The sequence below is a fragment of the Trachypithecus francoisi genome, unplaced genomic scaffold (assembly GCF_009764315.1).
Source record: "Trachypithecus francoisi isolate TF-2019V2 unplaced genomic scaffold, Tfra_2.0 Lachesis_group4, whole genome shotgun sequence".
NCBI lineage: Eukaryota > Metazoa > Chordata > Mammalia > Primates > Cercopithecidae > Trachypithecus > Trachypithecus francoisi.
In genome coordinates, this window is record NW_022681469.1 from 60,750,655 (window position 1) to 60,772,548 (window position 21,894).

The 21,894-nt window shown below is 36.6% G+C and overlaps 1 protein-coding gene across 2 annotated transcripts in view; it reads right to left on the reverse strand.

Annotated features, from left to right (window-relative positions):
* Positions 1-21,894, reverse strand: part of SEMA3C (semaphorin 3C) — a 347,210-nt gene that overhangs the window by 94,197 nt on the left and 231,119 nt on the right. The window lies entirely within an intron of this gene.

Genomic DNA, 21,894 nt, shown 5'->3' on the forward strand with positions numbered 1-21,894 from the left:
TTAAAATAGAGTTATGGGCTAGTTCCCTGTAATCTCAGCACTTTGGGAGGCAAAGGTACAATGGTCACCTGAAGCCAGGGGTTCAAGGCCAGCCTGAGCAACATAGTGAGACCTTGTCTCTACAAAAATTTTTTTGAAAAATTAACTGGGCATAGTCGTGTGTGCCTGTAGTCCCAGATACTTTGGAGACTGAGGTGGGAGGATCTCTTGAGCCCAGAAATTCGAAGTTACCGTCAGCTATGATTGTGCTGCTGCACATCAGCTCCGGCAAGAGAGTGAGAGACCCTGGCCACCTCCCAAAAAAAAGTTATGCTAATGGGCATTTTAATTCATTATATTTATGCTGAAGTAAAACATAAATCAGTAAGTGCAATGTTAAAGTTTATGGTAATAATATATGATTACAAAATCAGTCACGTTTGCAATAATCTCAACTCTGTTTTATTACTGGACATCATCAGCTTAAAACCAAAAAGAAAAAAATACAGTGAGCAGATTGAACAGAAAACAAAACCAATAGCAGTGTGATTGTCTTCTTATCCTTTATTAATGTTTTATTCTTGGATTCTGTTTATTCATCATTTTAGGATTGCTATTTCCTACTACAAATATTTGCCTTACATCCCAACATAATTCTAATTAGTCCAACTTTTTTTTCTATAAATTACTTGAAAGTAGACGTACTTTCAAGAGGCGATGTTATTTTTAGCAGAATAACTATGCATATATCTAAGGAAAATATATGAATTTTCAGGTATCTAAATGTTCATATTTTCAGTATCCTCAATGATTAGTGACTCACACTCATTTAGCTTCTTTCACATTGCCTAAGTGCCTTTGAAGGTAATGAATGTATCGTGACATTCATGATACATTCTCCAGTCAAAACGCTCCTCTGAAGGAGCGGAACTTTAGACCCTTCTATTGAATTGGTTCAGGATTTCTTTGTTCTTTTGATTATAATCTGAAGAATGACAAACTCTAAGAAAGAGACTGCTTTCTGAGATTACTGCTTCCATGATGAACTGTTTCTAGATTTTTAGGCATTGAATTACAAACACATTTCTAAAAATTTTGATAGAGCTGCAGTTTGACTTAAATGCAGTTTGATTTAAAATGACACAAATTCTTACAGAAAGTTATGGACTATATTCCATGAGTACTTGGGCCATAGCCCATATGAGAAGACACAGAAGTCACAAATTTTACCTATTTTCTGGGCACATTTGTTCAGAATGTCTGCCATAATATCCTGCAAGTAGTTTTAGCCAATAATCTGAAAATTCCTGGAAGAATAAGAGTGATAATGAAACCAGGTGCTGTTGCCAAACTTCCTGTGATACTGAACAAGTTACTTAACCTCTCTGTGCTTTAATTTCCTCATTTATAAAAAAAAATAGTACCTCTGCCAAGAGTTCCCATGGAAATCAATGTAATTGACACATATAAATATGTGAAATGAGACAGTATTCAATAAATTATAATTATTGTTAAGTTTAGATCATGATTTTTAAGAAAAATATGAATTTAGATAAAATATGTTTTCCTACTTTTTTAAAATTTTGGGAGCTAAATCCATAAAATTATTAAGACATAATCTTATAGCCTCAAATCTACTGTTTGTACAACAATAGTAAAATACAGGATTTTTTTAAGTTGGAAAAAACAATCAAGAGGTTAGAAAAATATTTGAGAAGAATCTTAAAATGTAAGATCATGACAGTATACAAGGACAAAAGGCAGGTCATTAACAACAAGGGCCTGGATGAAAGATCTGTGGAAACAGGGGACTTGGGTGCTGAGCATGGTGCAGCCTGCTGACCTTCCGGTTACTGAGCCTCCCTAGGAATCACGGACAGAGAGGTGACACGGTTGGCAGGTGGTGCCACAGCCCAGAAACTGAACCAGCTTCCTTCATGAGGAGAGCAGGTAAGGGGAGAGGGAAATCCTTCCGGAAAAAATCAGCCCATACCAGACTAGAGGTTAGGGCTAATAGAAAAAAATCCAAGAGCTGAGAACATGGGAGAGACTACAGAATCAAAGCAAGTATCACTCTAAGGTTGGAGAGGACACAGACTGCCTTGATTCTGTCTAAAATCCAGGTGTTTTGTAAAGCTTATTTTGATCTCAGGGCTGTGATTCATGGTTGTGTAAGTCTTCTGTAAAACACCAGGGGTAAGATACTGCTTGGGCTGCTGGAATACACATTCAACAAGTAGCTTTTAATAAATAATTGTGGAGTGACGTACATAGACTAATACAGTAAAATATAACTGAGTTCATGGTCTCTGGGGCTCAACCACTGAAGTCTGGATTCTGGCTCTACCATTTCATTTCTAGATATACTTGGCAAGTGCCTTTATCTCTCTGAACTCCAGTGTCCTCATCTGTAAAATCAGGATGACAATATTATCTACATTATGGTGGTGTTGTGAAGTTTAAACTGTTGTCAAGTTTAATATACATAAAGTTCTAAAAAGAGTCCCTGAGCTACAGTGATATTGGTTACATGGGTTACCTATTATTATAATTTGGGGCAAGACATCAATCTTCAGCAAGCAAAGTCTGAGCAATTTCTTATGCAGGGAAGAAAAAAATGACTAGAATGCCTGCTTTAGAGTTAATATTAATATATTCAATATTTAATTTTTTACAAGTAGAATCTACTCAAATTAATCAGGAGAACACAATAATAAAATAAGGCATTTTTTAAGGAAAATAATTTGAGCATGCAGGGTAATTTTTTAAGTATATAAGCTGAAAAGACTAAAAGACACTGTTCTAGTAGTTGAGATATTATATTGATGAACACCTGATATGCTAAAATGGAAAAGAAAAAGTGATGTGAGAAACACCTAAAACAAAGAATTTGGAATGACTTTATATAAGTTTTGGCTAGGGGTAGAGGGAAGATTGGGGTAAATTCCCCTTAACATTGTAATCTAAGTATAGGAGAAATGAATATGCCCTTACAACTTTTGGGAGATCTGAAAAGAAGATATATCTGACAGAGAAAGTACTTAGGTATGGACAGGTTAAATTACATTCAAATCAAAGCAGAAATGTTCCACAAGAATGTAGAATTAGATAATGAATTTAATTTTGCCATTCCAAAGAGCAAATCTTCAGGTAGCGATGTTCAGTTATTTTCATGGATAATTATATGGAATTCTGAGAGTAGATACACTCTCTGAGAAAGAGTGTATCTAAAAAGCAAAGCAAAGCATGGAGATCAGTTGGTTGTTAGATACAAAAAGGGAGCCGGAAGGTGATTCATGATGTACAGGAATCAGTTTGACATTGGGAAGAGAGTACTCAATTGGTGTCACAGTTCTGAGTTGAATTTCAGTTTCATCACTCACTAAGTCTATTATTTTGGGAAAACTAGCTCATTTCTGTTTTAATTTTCTCATCTATACATTGGCAATAATAATACCAAGTTCAAAGTCTGTTCCACCAGCCCACAGTAGAGGATCAATATATGCTCCTTTCATCAAGAGACACTGTTGATTATCTATCTAACAGATACTATTCTTTTCTCCCACCTTGACAGGGCTGTTCAATGACAACCATACTGGCCCCATTCTTCTAGCCAGCGAGTGTTTTAAATACAGCCATGTGAACAACTTTAGCCAGTGAACTCTGGAGGGAGGGCTTCTGCATGGCTACTGAAAAAAGGCTTATTGAGTCTTAAAAACTGGCACACAGAAAAGAAGAGGTGATTTATTTTCCTGCCTCTGGACATTGGTATGTGACTATATGATGCTTGAAGCAATTGCATCTACCAAGAAAGTTGCTTGCTGAGAATGGCAAGCAGAAATGTAGAAAAAAATCTGGATCTTTTAAGAAATTATTGAGTCACTGAATTAACAGGAATTCCATTATTAATGGAATATTCTGTTATATGAAATAAAAATAAATCCTTGCAGTTTTTAGTTTTTTGAATTGAGGTTTTCTTTTTCTGTTGTAGAGATAAATACTAACTGATATATCTTTTGAGGGTCCACAATGCCTACCACCACTTTCTCACACTTTCTCTCATGAGGAAAGTTTAGTTTTGATGTTTTTTCCAACACATTATTTTTTCTTTTCCCCTTCTTTTTCTAATCTGTACTGAAATAAAACCAAGAGTATGATCTCAGCTGGAAAAATAGGCTCAACTAAATTTTATTTGCAAGTAACAAGCAAACAATTTCAGTTCTCCTCTTTACCTGTTTCATTAGAAAATCGGCAATCCAGGCCAGGCGCGGTGGCTCACACCTGTAATCCCAGCACTTTGGGAGGCAGAGGCGGGCCGATCATGAGATCAGGAGATCGAGATCAGCCTGACCAACATGGTGAAACTCTGTCTCTACTGAAAATACAAAAATTAGCCGAGTGTGGTGGCAGGCGCCTGTAATCCCAGCTACTCAGGAGGCTGAGGCAGAACAGCCTCAATTCTCCTGCTGAAGCAGGAGAATCGCTTGAACCTGGGAGGCGGAGGTTACAGTGAGCCGAGATTGCACCACTGCACTCCAGCCTGGGCTGACAGAGTGAGACTCTGTCTCAAAAAAAAAAAAAAAAAAATAGAACAGAAAATCGTCAATCTATCGCATTAATTCAAATACCACAGGGAGCAACAGCTACATCAACTTAAGGCCTTTCTGGTCCAGGGATTTTTATCTGGTTTTCCGAGCCATAAAGCATCTTCAAATTTAATTACCTATAGCTCACTGATAGTTGACAGCTGTTAACCAGAGAGATTTACTTCAGAAGTGCCCTTGTTATATGTAATAAAAGCTTAGGCTATTTTGTTAAAGCGCTATTTAAATTGCTGTTAGTAGTCATAATTGAACTATATGACTTGGGGAGAGAAACAATTTTTTGTTAGAACACAGAGATGAGCTCAAAGCAATGAGAATTTTGTTTATAAAAACAATGACCCAAGAATCTATCATTTCGTTTCACATAGATCCAATTTAAGTAAATGAATGATCCAGTGATTTGGCCACGGTTATAGAAAGTGACTGATGCAATGATTTGGCTACAGTGAGAGAAAAACATTACAATGACTAGTCCATCATCTAAACAAGGCAAAGAATGGCATTGTCATTCCTTTAACCTCATAATGATGTCATCCTTTTTGAAGCATATGAGGTACAGCTATTTATGTTGTTTCTCAGGACATGCTCAATTAATGAATAAGGGACTCTGGCTGAGAGTATGTAGTATTAGAAAATGCAGTGGCTCCACAAAGAGCAGCATAGGTCTCCTGGCCCCTGGGAAAATCTCACAGGAAACAGCATTAAAAAAAAAAATTCTGCATGTTTGTTTCTCGTAATCCACATTATTGTACAGCTCCATGATGGAAAATTACTCTAATGTCTTCTACACCAATGTTCCCTGGGGTAAGATTCGCCGCATAATATGCTTACCTAAAATTCATGTATCTACATGAACTTTTCTTTGTAATAGAAACCACTGTGAAGCTTGAGAATTTAACCAAAGGTGGAAGAACAATAGGTTCCCCCAAAATCTAAGCCCTGGCAACAGAAGCTTCCGGAGCTACCTGAGTATAGTCAATATATTGTTACAGCAATTGTAACATAATTCAAAATACAGTAATATATTATGTCTGTCAATAACACTCTATTACTATTCATGAAAGAACAAACCATTGTTCTCTGTTAAGCCAGTCAGTGATCTTAATATTTTTGAATTAACTAAGTCACGAAGAATCTCATTCATGCACTCAAAAATGTGATCTTGATAAACCAAGGTAGAAAGTTTAGGGTTTTATTTTATAAATATTTTTTATAGTTGTCCCTTGGCATCTGTGGAAGATTGGTTCTGGGATACCCTACAGATAGCAAAATCCAGGATGCTCAAATCTCTGCTTCAAAAGGGCAGAGTACTTGTATATAACCTACCCACATCCTCCCTATACTTTCAATCATCTCTAGATTACTTAATATACCCAATGCAACGTTAATACTATGTAAATAGTTATTATACTGTATTGCTTTTAAAATGTGTGTTATTTTTATTGTAGTATTGTTATTTTTTATTTTTTTCTGAATATTTCTGATCAATGGTTGGCTGAAACCACGGATGTGAAACCAACAATTCAGAGTGCCAGTTGTATACCTGTCAAACTACACAGTAGGGTAACTCACTCACTCAGAATACTACATTGTCTTCAGCCTTTTATAAAATTCAAAAATAGGTAAAAGATTACTTAATTGAAAATCAATTCCAAGGAGTCTCTGGATTCGAGACATATGCAGTAATTACTCATTAATTTAAAATTTATGATGTGTCATTAATTTATTCAATATATATTTATTGAGTCCTTATCCCAGCAGGCTAGACACTTTGTTGAAATAAGAGGACAGAAATAATGAAGATACCATGTCCTAATGACTATTTCATTGCTTACCTAACATTCTGTTATTCTGTTTGGCTAGTCCATCAAAACATTCTTCTCATCATAAACCTCAGATTTGCCTCAGGCAGAATGCACATCTACAGATTTCAAAGTAAATCCTTAGGATATCTTTTACTTCAGAGATATTGCTACTGACAGGATAATTTCCTCTTTTGAATGTCTTATCTCAGAAGAATTTCAAGTAGAGTGGGTTCAAGTGACCCATCCTCTCTCCGAGGCTTATTGTTTTGAAACTGGGTTAGAAAGTGAACTTCACCTGTTTTTTTTAAAAAAAATAAAGACAAGCAGTGAAACTTCAGCAGACTGAAACTACAGCTACTAATTCCTAGTGTGAACAAAGACAACACAGACCAGAGGGCATGTTGTTAAAATCATATTTGCTCAAAAATAATAGCCCTGGTCGGGCACAGTGGCTCACGCCTGTAATCCCAGCACTTTGGGAGGCCAAGGTGGGTGGATCACGAGGTCAGGAGATCGAGACCATCATGGCTAACACAGTGTAACTCCATCTCTACTAAAAATACAAAAAATTAGCCGGGCGTGGTGGCGGGCGCCTGTAGTCCCAGCTACTTAGGAGGCTGAGGCAGGAGAATGGTGTGAACCCCGGAAGCAGAGCTTGCAGTGAGCCGAGATCATGCCACTGCACTCCAACCTGAGCAACAGAGGGAGACTGTCTCAAAAAGGAAAAAAAAACAGACAGACAGACAGCAGTGAACACAGAATGTATCTCCCAGGCACTGCATCAGAGGGAAGATTAGCAAACACACAGGTGCCTAGAAACAATGACTCTCGCCCTGGTTTGCCCCAAACAGCCCCAGCTTGTGCCCATTTCCCCAGCATAATTAACACTAGTGCCCTCTTTCATTCTCAAAAAACTCATGTTTTGGATGTTAAATTGTACGGCTGCTCTACTTTTAAGCAACCTCTTAATTATCTTGAATGGTTTTCTATTAGTTTTAGTAAAAATTTCAAAATTTTAACCCTTTCCCATTTAGAACAGAAAGTGGAGCATGCTGTCAGTGCTCATTTAATTTTACATAAACATGCTGTTTGAGGCTGAAGCAAATCTGACTGATTTTCACTGTGAAACAAAATATAAAACTGTTCTTGCAGTTATTTCTAAACAGAACTAACATCAGAATCATCTGAATCTTCAGAATCATCTATTTCGCAAACATTGGATTAATCAAATCAATCTTCGGCCAACAACTGTTCAAGATGTTAACATCACACATAGGAACGCTATGTTTTCTGGGATTTGACATTTTCAGGAATTGAGAATTACTGTATTTCGTGAATTGAAATACCACTACTAAAAACAGAATACTATAAACAGAATAGGTATTTTGTTTCCTAAGTCGGTATACTAGAGTGATGCGAAAATAATAATAAAAGTGAGATATTTTGTGGCAAAGTTACCTTGGGGTAAATGCTGTAGCTCCAAGTATTTTCGGAGCAAACAGGAAAGGGTTAACATGGCCCTCCAGGCCTCCTATGATCTAGTTCCAGATTACCTCACCAGAAATCTTCATCATCACTGTTGGCCTATTCTTTGTTCTTGCTCTGCTGGCCTTCTTTTTACATCTTGTTCCTTTTTTGCCTCAGGACCTTTGTACATGTTATTCCTCTTGCTTACAAAATTCCTCCTGTCTTTTTCTAATTCGTAGTTACAATTTGACCAATAGATTTGATGTAATTTAAACAGGGCTGTCTCATAAAAGCTCTCTCAATACTTTAGACAAAGTCAGGTCTCAGGTCCGCTGATATATTTGCTCCTTTCCCTCCTTGGTTTTCTTTTCTCTTGAAGGCCACCTGGAAGGTCACCTGAAATGGTCTAAACTGTCCTGGATTGGGGGGTGGGGGACTACACTATGACTTGCTGAAACCTACCTTGTTTCTGTACAGTTTTTAAGTAGAAATTGGCTCTAAAGATGAAACACAGGTCTTTGTGCATTCACATTCTACCATTTTTTTTGTTTGCTATATTGATTTTTATTATTTTTAAATCATGGTGAATTAAAAATACGAACATAAACCAATCAAATGGAAAAAATGCCATGAAATTTCAGAAAATCATGGTTTACATAAAATATTAATATTTTATCACTATTAAAAAGTAGGGTGTGTATGGCTGGGTTAGGCAAAAGGCTTGGCTTTGGAAATAGTTGACCAAGGCTAAAGTTCTAGTTTCACTAGAACTGGTACAGGGTTTCCCCCAACACCACCCTCCAGAGCATTCCCCTTAGGCCCTGCATCTACAATATAAAAAGAGAATGAGAATATTTTGGAACCAGAATAATCTCTAATGTTCTGTATAGCAACAAAATGTCTATAAAAATAATTCCTTTTTCACTGTTTGCACATATTATCTATTGTTGTGGGATATCTGTAAAGCTAATGTAATCCTTCATATTACTATACATCTTATAGGAAAAAAGGTTCTATGTAAAAAGCAATCTTAGAAGTATAGCCACAGTAATACAACTGTGTATTTTCTACAAAGATGAAGCTAAACCAAAAACAAGGCTATCTTGTTCCCCTACTATATTCGTCCATTTTCACACTGCTACAAAGATACTACTTGAGACTGGGCAATTCATATACAAAAGAGGTTTTAATTATCTGTTTCACATGGCTGTGGAGGCCTCAGGAAACTTACTCTGATGGTGGATGGCGAAGGAAAAGCAAAGTTCGTCTTCCATGGTGGTGGGAGAAAGAGAAAGAGCAAGAAAGTGCAACACTTAAAACGCTCAGCTTTCCTGAGAACTCCCTCACTGAGAATAACATAAGCAAAACCACCCCTATGATCCAATTACCTCCCACCAGGTCTCTTCCTTGACATGTGATGATTACAACTGAGATGAGATTTCAGTGGGGACACAGAGCCAAACCTTATCACCTACCAAAAACATATTCCATTTGTGTTGTGTAATTCAATTAAATTGAGAATTCTAAACTCTGATTTCCCTTTCTCTAAGCTCACTTGTAAGACATGGCCAATCTTTTGTTTCTTGTGTGGTAACTACTGTCTGGATTCTATCTCAGGGTATGAAGAGTACACAATTAGGGAATATCTCAGATGTCTTGAGAGACTCTGAACTGGCAGTAAGTAACTTCTAAAAAGTAGAATAAAATCTGAATCTATCACTAATCTATACAAGGACAACACAGATGAGCTATCAGTATCAATGATATTCATACAGCTAGGAAGTCCTCTGTTTCAGAGTATCCACTTGAGATATAAACAAGGCAGATAAACTGGTAGAGGAGGAAACACTTCATCTGACACCTGCTTTCTAGACCTCTTGGCACGTCTGAAAAAGCTTTACTTTGAGGCAAGGTGTTCAAGAACAGCGGTTCCAAGATGGTTAACAAAACAAAAGCAGATACCTAACAACAGACAGAGAAAAAAGTGGGTACAGAAGAGAAATGTGGTATCAGTTGGAGCTCGGTGTAAATAAGTGTACCTCTTCTAAATAAAGTATTACACTGTCATTACAATTTTTTTGGTAAAAACGTTAAGATATGGAAAACATTTTCTCATGTGCTAAAGTTATAAAAGCAGGCTATATTCAATATGAAAACAAGTGTTAAAGGTCATTCACAAAAAATAAGACTCATAGGGATATATTTTAAAACATTTATAGCAAAGCCCTTGTTGGATGGTGGGACAGAAATATAAAGACAGCCAGTATTTCAGACCAATGTGTGTGCATTGGGGAAGGATGATGAGCTGACATGGTGTATCGTATCAGCAAAAACCCAGAACACCGAGAATCTAATAGACTCCATTCCTCAAGCACGTCCCTTTAAGTGACCACACTGGAACCACATATGGAAAGAGTCTTACAGCAACATTTAACACTTGTCTTTCGCAAAATTTATACCATTTGCTGGATTCATATGCTTTCAATAAAACTCCCTTGACTATATTGTGGGCTTCCAGTGGGTACTTTTAGTCAGCACACTCAATTATAGCAAGGATAGGAGATCCTATGTGCTAAGTGAAGTCCCTTGTCCCTCTCACCCTCATACAGTTCTGAACACAGCCCACGCTCTCTCTGACATAATGCTTGTGTTTATACATAACACAGCCCACAGCTCTCTATGACATACTGCTTGTGTTTATACATAACACAGCAGGCTGTACACAAAATAGAAGTATTCTTTGAGACATATATTTATTCATTTATTCAACAGATGGTAAAAAGTCCAGGTGTGGTGGCTCATGCCTGTAATCCCAACATTTTGGGAGGCAATGGCAGGTGAATCGCTTGACTCTAGGAATTTGAGACTAGCCTGGACAACATGGCAAGACCATGTCTCTACAAAAAATGGAAAATTTTGCAGGCTTGGTGGCATGCAACTGTAGTCCCCGTTATTCAGGAGACTGAGGTAGGAGGATCACTTGAGCATGGGAGGTAGAGGTTGCAGCGAGCTGTGATCACACCACTGCACTCCAGCCTAGGTGACAGAGCACTTGTCTCCAGGAAAAACAAAAAAGACAGAGAGAGCGATGGTAAATGCCAGCAGCTAGGTAAAACTATGAAAAAAATTTGATATCTCTCTCAAACAGGATATAGTCTAAAGTGGAGGTACACAAGCAACTGCAGTATAAAAAGATGACCTCAGAAACTGAGGAGGATTAAAGAATGAACATTAAGTCTTCCTGGAAATAATAGAGAAATCTTAGACAGAAGGAAGTACTTGATCTTGTTTCTCCATTCAATAATATTAACTAAGCCACTCAATATTATACTAAAAAACACAGAAATAAATGTACAAGTATAGTAAAAGAGAGGGTAAGTGTTTAAGACAAGGGCTTTACATTATGGCTGTGGAAACAGTCACGTAATCTTTGACCTGAAGGATAAAGTTGAGGTAATAAAGAAATAAGCATTTTCCAGGGAGTAGAAAAAGTTTATTTTCCCTCAGGTGGGAGATGCAAAGGATGATTAGAAGTCTGGGAGGTTGATCAAGAAGAGGATTAGAGTGGGATTTTCTCAGCAGAAACAAGGAGCCAACCAACACGGAAAGATCCAAACTTCTTGACTGTTAAACCATAGGGGTTGAATTTTTCCCAAGTCACTTCAGATGCCAATGAAACAAATCTGAGCAAGCACCTGCCGTGATCACATACAAGCTTGCTAGAAAGACAATTCTGCTCAATGAAGAATTCTTGAGAGCAAGACTGCTTCATAATACAATATTAAGTGAGTAAAGTAGAATAAAAATATTTCGTATTCTTAAACTATTGTATTGCTGCACATAAACAAATAAATGTTGAAAAAAGTCTTGACAAAAATGCAACTAATAAATATTCTCTTAATCCTGAAGGCTCATTTCAATGCCCTGTCAGTTAAAAGGACTGTAATTACTCTTTGATCAAGAATCAGGCTATGCAAACTTTCCTTACAGACCACTGTAATTTACACATATTCTTAAACAGGAGTCTAGTTGCACTGCACTTAATAAAATGCGGAACTAGGCAATGACAGAAATATCAATATCTAACTGGAAAACAGCTATATGTTGGCAAAAAAAATCCCCATCTTTAGATTCCTTCAGAATGATGGAGGACCACCCACAGCTTTCAGTAAGACAAACTATTTGAAATTTAAAAACTCAGCTCCCCTGACCCGCAAAAATTCTTGAACTATGCTTTCACTTGATGCATTCTTAAATTCATTTTCTTTTGAACACAGGAAAAATATTATAAACTATATACCATAAACTCTCAAATGTAAAGGTCTAGACTTTATGAACAAAGAGATGGAGAGATGTTTTCCTAAAAAGACAGCTACTTTGTCTAAATATTATTTATTTCAATGTGACTCATTGTTTAGCCAAGTTACTACATTTGACTTCAAAACAAGAAACAAGTCTGCAGAACTGCAGAGGACAGTGGAGATATGTTCATTTAACTTTAAATACATTTGTCAGTCATTCTATGCAGAAGCTCCTTTTTTTTCCTTTTTTCTTGTCTCTCTCCCCCCCCCGATACTGTCTAAAATACATGGTCAGTCACTCTGCAGTGCTCAGCTGCTGGAGTAGAGATTTAAACAGTCCTTGGGAGTGGGCTTCTACATAGTAATAGAGCCACCCTTTAATTCTTTTCAAGGGAAGCACAAAAGATGCAACCATGCTTCCTGCAGCTTTGAAAGCCCAAGACTCATCATATATACAATGGCTTTTCAATGTATATCCAAGACATTTCTTTTACTTTCATGCTAGAGTGGGAAACCATTTGTTTCCAAATTTCACGTGATGGTATTTTGAGATGGCATCACTCAAGCTTTCAAAAAAGATCAGTGTTGCACTTTGCTGTTTTTGTTCTGGAAACATAATATTTATCATTCTTGCATGTACTTCAAGAAGAATAGCAGAATATGAGACTCAAAAGTTTATTTATTTTACAAAATGCTGCCACCCCATTAAGATAAACATTAGCCATGACTTTCTTTTTAATTTTCAGTTAAAATCTTTTGGTGGAAATAAGGTGCATTTAAAAGAGGAAATGACAAACCATAAGAAACCCAGTTTGACCTAAGTATTAACAGCTTATGGTCACCTTTTTAATGCAGAGGGAAGTTTCACTTCACTGACTTACAGACATTTTTATACCTGAATCTCAAAAAGCAACACATTTCACTAGGCAAAATGACAGTTATAGATAGCTGAGGTGTTATTTGAGGGACTTAACATTAAACAATTTAAGTAACTCTACAAGATTAAGTCAAACAAGCCACATTATGCCATATAATCAGAAGAGCAAATAAACAGGGCTCTAGTTCAGCATCTATCTTTTGCTTCTTTTCATCAGAGACATATAAATTGTATTCCCTAATTTTAAAACTCTGCAAGCTTTGTTACTTCATCAACAGTGAATATGAAAAGAACAAGATTATCTTTTCACATCCAGGTGTAAAATTAATTCAAGTTAGTACATTTCCAGCCCAAAAATCAGTTTAACCTAAAACATAAAATTAGAGGCTTGGAGTTGGTGTGTGGGTGGGGGTACGGATAAAGAGAAGTTGGTTAATGGATACAAACATAGAGTTAGATAGAAGTAATAAGTTCTAATGCTCTATAGATGAGAAGGATGACTACAGTTAACAACAATGTATTATATATTTCAAAGTAGCTACAAGAGAGGACCTGAATTGTTTCCAACACATAGAAATGATAAGTACTCCAGATGATGGATATCCCAAATAACCCGACACTATCATTACACATTCTATGCATGTAACAAAATATCACATGTACTCTCTATATTATCTATCAGTTAAAACACAAATTAAAAATTAAAATGAGACTGCTTTTCTCTCTCTGTGTGTGTGTGTGTGTGTGTGTGTGTGTGTGTGTGTGTGTGTATGTGTGTGTGTTTAGCTTAATGCATTTCCCTGGAACGAAGTCTGGCTTTTGAAGACAAATCTATTCTCAAATCTTGGCACTGCATCTGACTAGCTATGCGGCTTTAGGCAACTTAAATTATTAGTGCCTAAATGTTCCCACCTGCATGATGAAAAAATACCTATCTCATGGGACCACTGTGCTACCTGAATGAGAAAGTAAGTGTGAAACACCTGAAGCATAGTAGCCATCACTCACAACTGGTAGGCTAGCCACGCAAAGACAAGAGTTTCAATTTTAAATAGGGTATTTGTACACTAGCTTTAGGGCATTACTCCAGAGCTGTTTTCTAAATTAATCCTGCTAAATAAAATCTATTGAATGAACATTAATTTGTATTGAAATGTAATGAATGCACCAATAAAAATCATTATGATATCTCAACATTCTAGGAAAAATAATTTTGATTACAACACAAAAGTAAATGAGAGGAAAAGTTCTTACTCTTTATCCAGTCTGCCTAATTTAAGTTACCACACACACTACTTAAGTCCTACTGAGAACATACAAAGTACCTATAAAGTCTCTAAGAGGAGTTTACAAGCACTACCTCATTTACTCTCTACAAAAATGTTATTAACTAAATTTTATTATATTCCCCATTAAATATATAAGAATACTGCAGATGAGTCATGGGCATCGTTCCCAAATTTTGAATGTTGAGTGCCAGTGCCCACACTCTCCTGTCCCCATGGAGAATGAGAATATTCTCAGCTGAGGCACTTGGTCTCCATCACTTTTCGTGAGTATAGCTGTAGTCTTCAAGTTTTAATGCACATACGAAATATGTAAGTTACTTATTAAAAATAAACGTGCTGGTCAGTGCCAGTTTTATGCTATAAACTGAGATCCAACAGTTCTCCCAGCAAAACCTATCTGACCAATTGTCATATTAGTATTATTAATGATTATATTTAATCAAACATTTGTCCAATAATATTTTCTAAGATTTTACATAAATTAACATTTATCCTCATTACAGTCCTACCTGGTATACAGTGGTTCAGAGTGTGGGTCCTGAGCTTGACACTTACTTGTTTTATCATCTAGCAAAGTTACTTAATTTCCTTGGAACCTCAGTTTACTTACCTGTAAAATGGGGGTAATGATATTATCTATCTCATGAGTTTCTAATTAAGATAAAGCAAACTAATAAATTAAAGCAGAGCAGTTCCAGGTCCATTATATTGCTCAGAAAATATTGACTATGATCATTATTCTCATTTTTAAGGAACAATAATAATAGTTCTCAGAGAGGTCAGATATCTTTCTCAAGGTCACACAATTAAAAATGGCCAATGGGAGAAAATTAAAATGATATCTTTCTGGCTCTAGAACTACTGCCCTTTCCAACACAACACATCACCTTTCTACACTGTCAGGGCAAACTCGACCGTCAGTGAACCATGCCTTTTTGAGTAAATGCATGAAATGTGCCAAGGAGTTAGCACATTGCTGCAGTAGTTTTCAAGATGTGTAACATGAGCACCATGAAAGTATCCTTCTAAATCTTTGTATCTTTGTGAAACGTCTTTCTCTTTTTGTTAGAGGGTTCACTATCTCACTGTTTGAGGAGAATTTTCCAAATGAAAGCAGAATCCAGAGCGTGAACTAATCAGTGAGAAACTGCTCTTGTTGAAACTATTGTGAGGCTAAAACTGACAGGAAATTTGGAAATGGGAGACAAAAGGTAATCATTTCTGTTGCTACTGGGAAGTTGACCACACCCTCTGTATCATCTTTCACTTTTTTGAAACCTGCATTTCCTGTGTACTTCTTAGGTGGCCATCAGTAAGCCAACTGCTATTGAGGGTATTAACACTTTTACAAAGTAAAACCGTCTTCAAGGAGAGAGCCAGCATGCTCACAGTACTAGAATACAAGGCAGTATATGATTAAGTGCCTGTAAAGACAGGCGGCGAATGGCACCGCCATCATATTCAACCTACAAACAATAAAATCATGCTCCATTCCTCCCTCCCAGCCTATCAATCAACCGCTGAGCCTTGCTGATTTTACCTCTAAAATGTCCCTCATGTCTGTCATTTTTTCTCCATTTCTATTATCACTCAATTCTAGACACATATCAATTCTAGTCATTTCCGATGGATAATGGCATGAGCCTTCTACTTGCTCTTCCTGTCTTTAGTTTCCTTCTTTGTTCAAATATTTGACTGGTGGAAAACCATGGGCATTAGAGGCAGTCTGTGTGCTGGGAATACAATGACTAGGACCTTACCTTACAAGGCATGTGGAATTCTCACATCAGCTTCGTGCTTCTATCTGAACGAATTTACCATCCAAACACTAAACATGACCATGCTTTCACACATTTTCACTCTGTCCCATTTGAAATCTACTCAATGACTTCCTATTTTTTAACCAATAGTTCTGAGAAGTCATGCCTACTTTAAGAATGTAGCAAATGCGATGGCCTTTCTTTTTCTGAAAAATTTCATATACGTCATAGTCATAAAATACTTCATGTAAATTCAGGGTGTCGCTAATATGCTGAAATTCATTCAAGTATCCCATAAGTGTAGTCTATGTGCCTAGGAGATAAATGTCTCATCTAAAGGGAAAATTTCAAGCCTACAAATATGTTAAACAAGGCCCTTCATGACCTGACCTTTGCTACCTCCTCAGCCCGATGCCTGGTATTTCCTCCTTGATCTTTATGCACCTACAATAGAGCTATCTGTATTATTTGGAAAACATCATGCTATCTCATGCTTCTCAGCCATATTCATACTAGTCTCCTGTGCCTTTTTTGCTTTGCTAACTTTTCGTTGTCTGTGTGTTTGTTTTTGAGACAAGGTCTCACTCTGTCACCCAGGCTGGAATGCAGTGGCACAATCATAGTTCACTGTAACCTCTAACTCCTGGGCTCAGGGGATCATTCCACCTCAGCCTCCTGAGTACCTAGGACTATAGCCACACAACACCATGACCAGCTAATTTTTGTTTCTTTGCTCAGCTGGTCTAGAACTCTTGGCCTCAAGTAATCCATCCACCTCAGCCTCCTAAAGTGCTGAGATTACAGGTGTGAGCCATTGCACCCAGCCCCTTTTCCATGTTTTTAAGGCTTAATTGATACTACTATCTGTATAAAGACTTTCCTGATTCTCCTGTGAGAAATGATGAAAATGGCTCACTTTTATTTAATAATACATTATTTTACTGGTGCCAAGATAACTAATTGTAATTACATACATTTAAACTTTGCAACAGCACTACGATGCGCATACACTGTACTTCGTATCTTATACATAAGGAAACTACACTTAAGAGGAGTTAAGTATGTGTTGATCAATTATAGCTGAAGAGCAGCAGAGTCAGGATTGGAACTCCAGAATGCTGAACTCTAAAGTTCTTTCCATTGTAACATCTCCCTCCAGTACTCCTTTTGTATACTGAGTACATGTCCATTCTTACACACTTTAGATATAACCTTGGACTAATTTACCCCGCAAGTCTGAGTGTACCAGACAAATTTTACTATTTATTTCAGAAACTTCAAAATAGTTTAGAGAGACTGGAAGACTGTGCCTGCTCAAAGAAAACTGTTTAAGCGTCACCTGGCTGAGACCTTCAATTTTCTACCCAGTTTGGATGAGGGAGAGAGAAACAAGGAGAGAATGGATTATTCATCTCAGCATTTAGTGCTGCCATATTTTGGGTATCTGTCATTCACCCCAGAGCAAATTTGATGAAAGAATGGTATAGATCACTCTCTAATGCTCAGTGGTAAAGAAGTGTTTCTGTGTCTTTGTTTGGTTTCTGTAATATACAATAAGAGTAAATTTCTAGGTAAACAAACATTAATTCAGCCATGCAAATATAAGCCCAAATTTCTTAACAATAGATTTGGTAGATATTACTTTGTCAAATAGCTATACATGTCCTAAAGATACACTAACATGTTCTGCATTTATTGTTTTATGGACTGATAATAACTGTGGGCACTCTCTGCCAGCTACAAAGGAACATACTTAAACAACACTGGCACTGAGTAGGATTTTTTTTTTCCCTTTCCCAAAGGAAAAAGAACAAACTCACGTGGCATCCTCATTTTGCTTTTGAAGCATTTAGGACAATGAATCCACAATGTAATTTGTCAGCAAATCTTCCAGTACTGAGAAATCTATATAGGGCTGACTGTGGCAACAGGTGTTAAGAGCCACTGGGGCTACAAACAAGCAAGGTATCATTGTAGAAAGCATACACTAGACACAGAGGATCTGGAGGGGGCACAACCAGCACCTTGTTCATACAATCAGCTTTTTACCCTGAGGCAGAGCATCTCATTCAGCCTCAAATTTAGCATCTGTAAATGAAGGGGTTGAGCTAAATAATCAGTAAGATCATTTCTAGCATTGGTCTTTTCTGATTTCAAGATTTTCTAAAACTACCTTTAACTCCTACCCCAACATAAACTTTGAATGCTTTCAGATTTTATGTACACTATGCTGTTCCTTCTTTCCTGAGATGCCCTTTGCTATACATGCAGCTAATTCTAGTGTCTCAGAGGTAGTTATAGAATTTCTGAATAATGGTTAAGCATGTAAACTTAACTACATCTGAATTTGAGTAGGTCTAGTTTGCTCTAATCAGATATTCAGAATAAAAATCAGCACCCAATAACTAAAGTTCAGGACATTAAAGAGAAAACTATTCTCAGTAATGTCTCCCTTGAGATTTTGACTGTGACTATGCTCCCTTCTTCTAGTCTAGTAACTGAACTGCAAGCTCTAACTTTTGACCTTAGGAAAGTCGGATAATCTCTTGATTATAGTCATCTACCTACAAAAATGGTGCAACAGTAAATAATTGCCTCCTCTATCTAGTACACAACAGTGAATAAAATCTGGCAATGGAAAAATTACTACTTACTAGATGATAACTTGACCACCTTCATGCCTACATATGCTGGACACTGAATAACACTGAAGGTCAGGTCATGGGGCACCATGTTCCACCCTGCTAAATATTTCTTCTCCTAGCAACATTTGAAAAAATAAAGTTAGCCTTCTTTATGAAAGGATAAAACAACTCTTTGTCCCATCCCTCTTACAGTTTTTGATGTTTTTATTCTTCAAAGGATTTATACTGTTTTTCCAGCAAGTATTTTTAGAAAACATAAGCAAAATAGTCCATTCCAAAATTTTCTTCAGAGCATTCTTTTTCTCCATTCTTTCATCTCATTTTAATTTAGTGTTTCTTTCTTACATATTATTTATGCAAACTATGTATTTTATACAAGCTAGTCTTCTCAGCCTATGTTTTCATTTTATTTTTCAATTTACAGTGATTTTAGTCATGGTGATTTTATTATAAAATTTAGATAGAAAATTCTTTTTCTCACTTTGGATGCCCTCTTTTAAATTGAACGCAGTCTCTAACATGGAGAGATGGTAAGATCTCTTATAAACCCACTTCAACACCGTTTCCCTCATCATGTTTAACAGCAACACATGTTTCTTAACGCAAGAGATTTTACTGCCTTTTAATCCAGCTTTTGAATGTCATACAAAACATCATTTTGCAGCTAAGTTTCTAAATTTAGCCTTAAGTATGTCTACCTAATTCTACCATGAGTGGATAATTGCTTAATCTTCTACAGTAATCTTCTTTACTGTTCTGCATAAAAAGAATACAAGTATATATACTTTGCCTTCATTTTATATAATTTACACGCAGCTTTCCATCTACAATTTCAAAACAACAAGTAGCAACACTAAGTTTTAGCAACAGTGGCCATTAATAAACGTTGATGCTTTTGCTGAGTAGACCGCTACATAAAAAGAAAATCACCACTGCTGACAAAATACTTTTCCTTAATTTTAAATCCTTAATATTTTATTTTTAAACTGATCAACTATAAGTTTCTTTCATCATTATCTCTATTTCATGCATACAAATGTATATGCATAAAAATACATGTTCTTAAAGATGGGCATTAATGAATATATTAGATAATAGTGTACCTTTTCATAACTGAACAATCAAAGAGAAAGAAAATCAACACTTTAAGTGAGGGTACAGAGTAACAGATATCCTCAGTTGGTGCAAATATAAATTGGCATATTGTTTCTGGAAGGGAGGTCTATTAGAAGTTTAAGTATAAATTTCTACAGCAAAACTCTTGGAGAATAAAGTAGGAGACAATCTTTGTGGTCTTGGGATAGCTAAATGTTTCTTAAATAGGGCAAAGAAGTATAAATCATAAAGAAAAGAATGATGAGTTAGAATACATTACAATTCAGAATTTTCATTTATATAACACTACCATTATGTGGTGAAAAAGCAATGCAAATAATGGGAAAAGATTTCTAAGCACATATAATCTATAAAGGGCTCATACCGAGAATGCATAACAAACTCCTAGAAACCAATAAAAAAAATACAAACTAAAATAAAATGGGCAACAACTTCAAATAAATGTCTTACAAGATATTTAAATCACCAACAAACTGAATAGTGTTCAAATGTAATCCAGAGAAATAAACGTAAACTATAATGAGATACTACTATATAGCTACCTGACTGGCTCAAACTTTGTTTTTAAATAACAGTAAAAAAGAAATGTGTTCCAGGATTTATCAAAGACAAAGAACAACTAGAATTATCATAAACTTCTGGAAGGAATATAAATGTCTATAACCATTTTGGAAAATGGTTTGGCTTTATCTACTCAATTGGAATGTATATATACCTATGACCCTACAATTCAATTTCTAGTTACATACCAAAAGATGTGTGTAAAATGTTTACAGCAGTCTTATTCATGATAGTTCTAAAACGGAAATGGTATGAATGTACATCAACAGGGGGGTAAATGAATTGTTGCATTTTTCTTATAATAGGTACTACTCAGCAATAAAAAAGAATTACTTCTACATGTAAAAATGCCAGTGTATCTCTCAAGACACTAAGCAAAATCAGTCATACACAAAATAAAACATACTATGCAATTCCATTTACATCAAGTTCAAAAAAAGGCAAAAGTCATCTATGGTCATAGAAGTAATCCTGGTGGTTATATTCAGGGAGAAGGGAGGAGATAGTCACTGGAGTGACAAAAGAGGTCTGGATATATTTTTCAACCTGTGTGGTAGTTAGACAGGTATGGTATCTTTTGCTAACTAGTGTGGTATTTCATATATACTGAAGATTTTGTACTTTTTCTCTATTTATGCTCGATTTGCTGATAATTATAGTTTCTAAAAGAGTATTAAATCGATGCATGCGTAATCTCTGAATCAGTGTATATTAGTTTCCTGTGGTGTTGTAACTAATTACTACAAATGTGGTGACTTAAAACACAAACTTTTTTCTCTCACACTTCTAGAGACCAGGAGTATAAAATCAGTTAACATTGACGTTGAGGTGGGCTGCAGCCCCTCCGGAGGCTTTAGGGATCTGTTTCTTGCCTCTTCCAGCTTCTACTGATTTCTTGGCTTGAGACCACCTCCCTCCAATCTCTCCCTCTGTCGTCATGTTGTCTTTTCCTCCTCTTTTGTGTCAGTTTCTCAGCCTCTTTCTTGATAAGTACACTTGTGATTCCACTTAGGGCTCACCCAGATAATCCAGGATAATTCTGCCATCTCAAGAGCTTAAATTTATTCACATCTGCAAAGTCGATTTTGCCACGTAAGATGACATTCTGCCCGGCGCGGTGTCTCATGCCTGTCAACTCAGCACTTTGGGAGGCCGAGGTGGGTGGATCACAAGGTCGGGAGATGGAGACCAGCCTGACCAACATGGTGAAACCCCATCTCTACTAAAAATACAAAAATTAGCCAGGCCTGGTGGCAGATGCCTGGTCCCAGCAATTCAGGAGGCCGAGAAAGGAGAACTGCTTGAACCCAGGAAGTGGAGTTGCAGTGAGCCAAGGTTGTGCCACTGCACTCTAGCCTGGGTGACAGAGCGAGACTCTTGTCAAAAAAAAAAAAAAAAAAAAAGACATTCACAAGTTCTAAAGATTAGGATGAGCGCATCACTCATGGGGCCATTATTTAGCCTACCACAGAGTATGACTGACAATACTA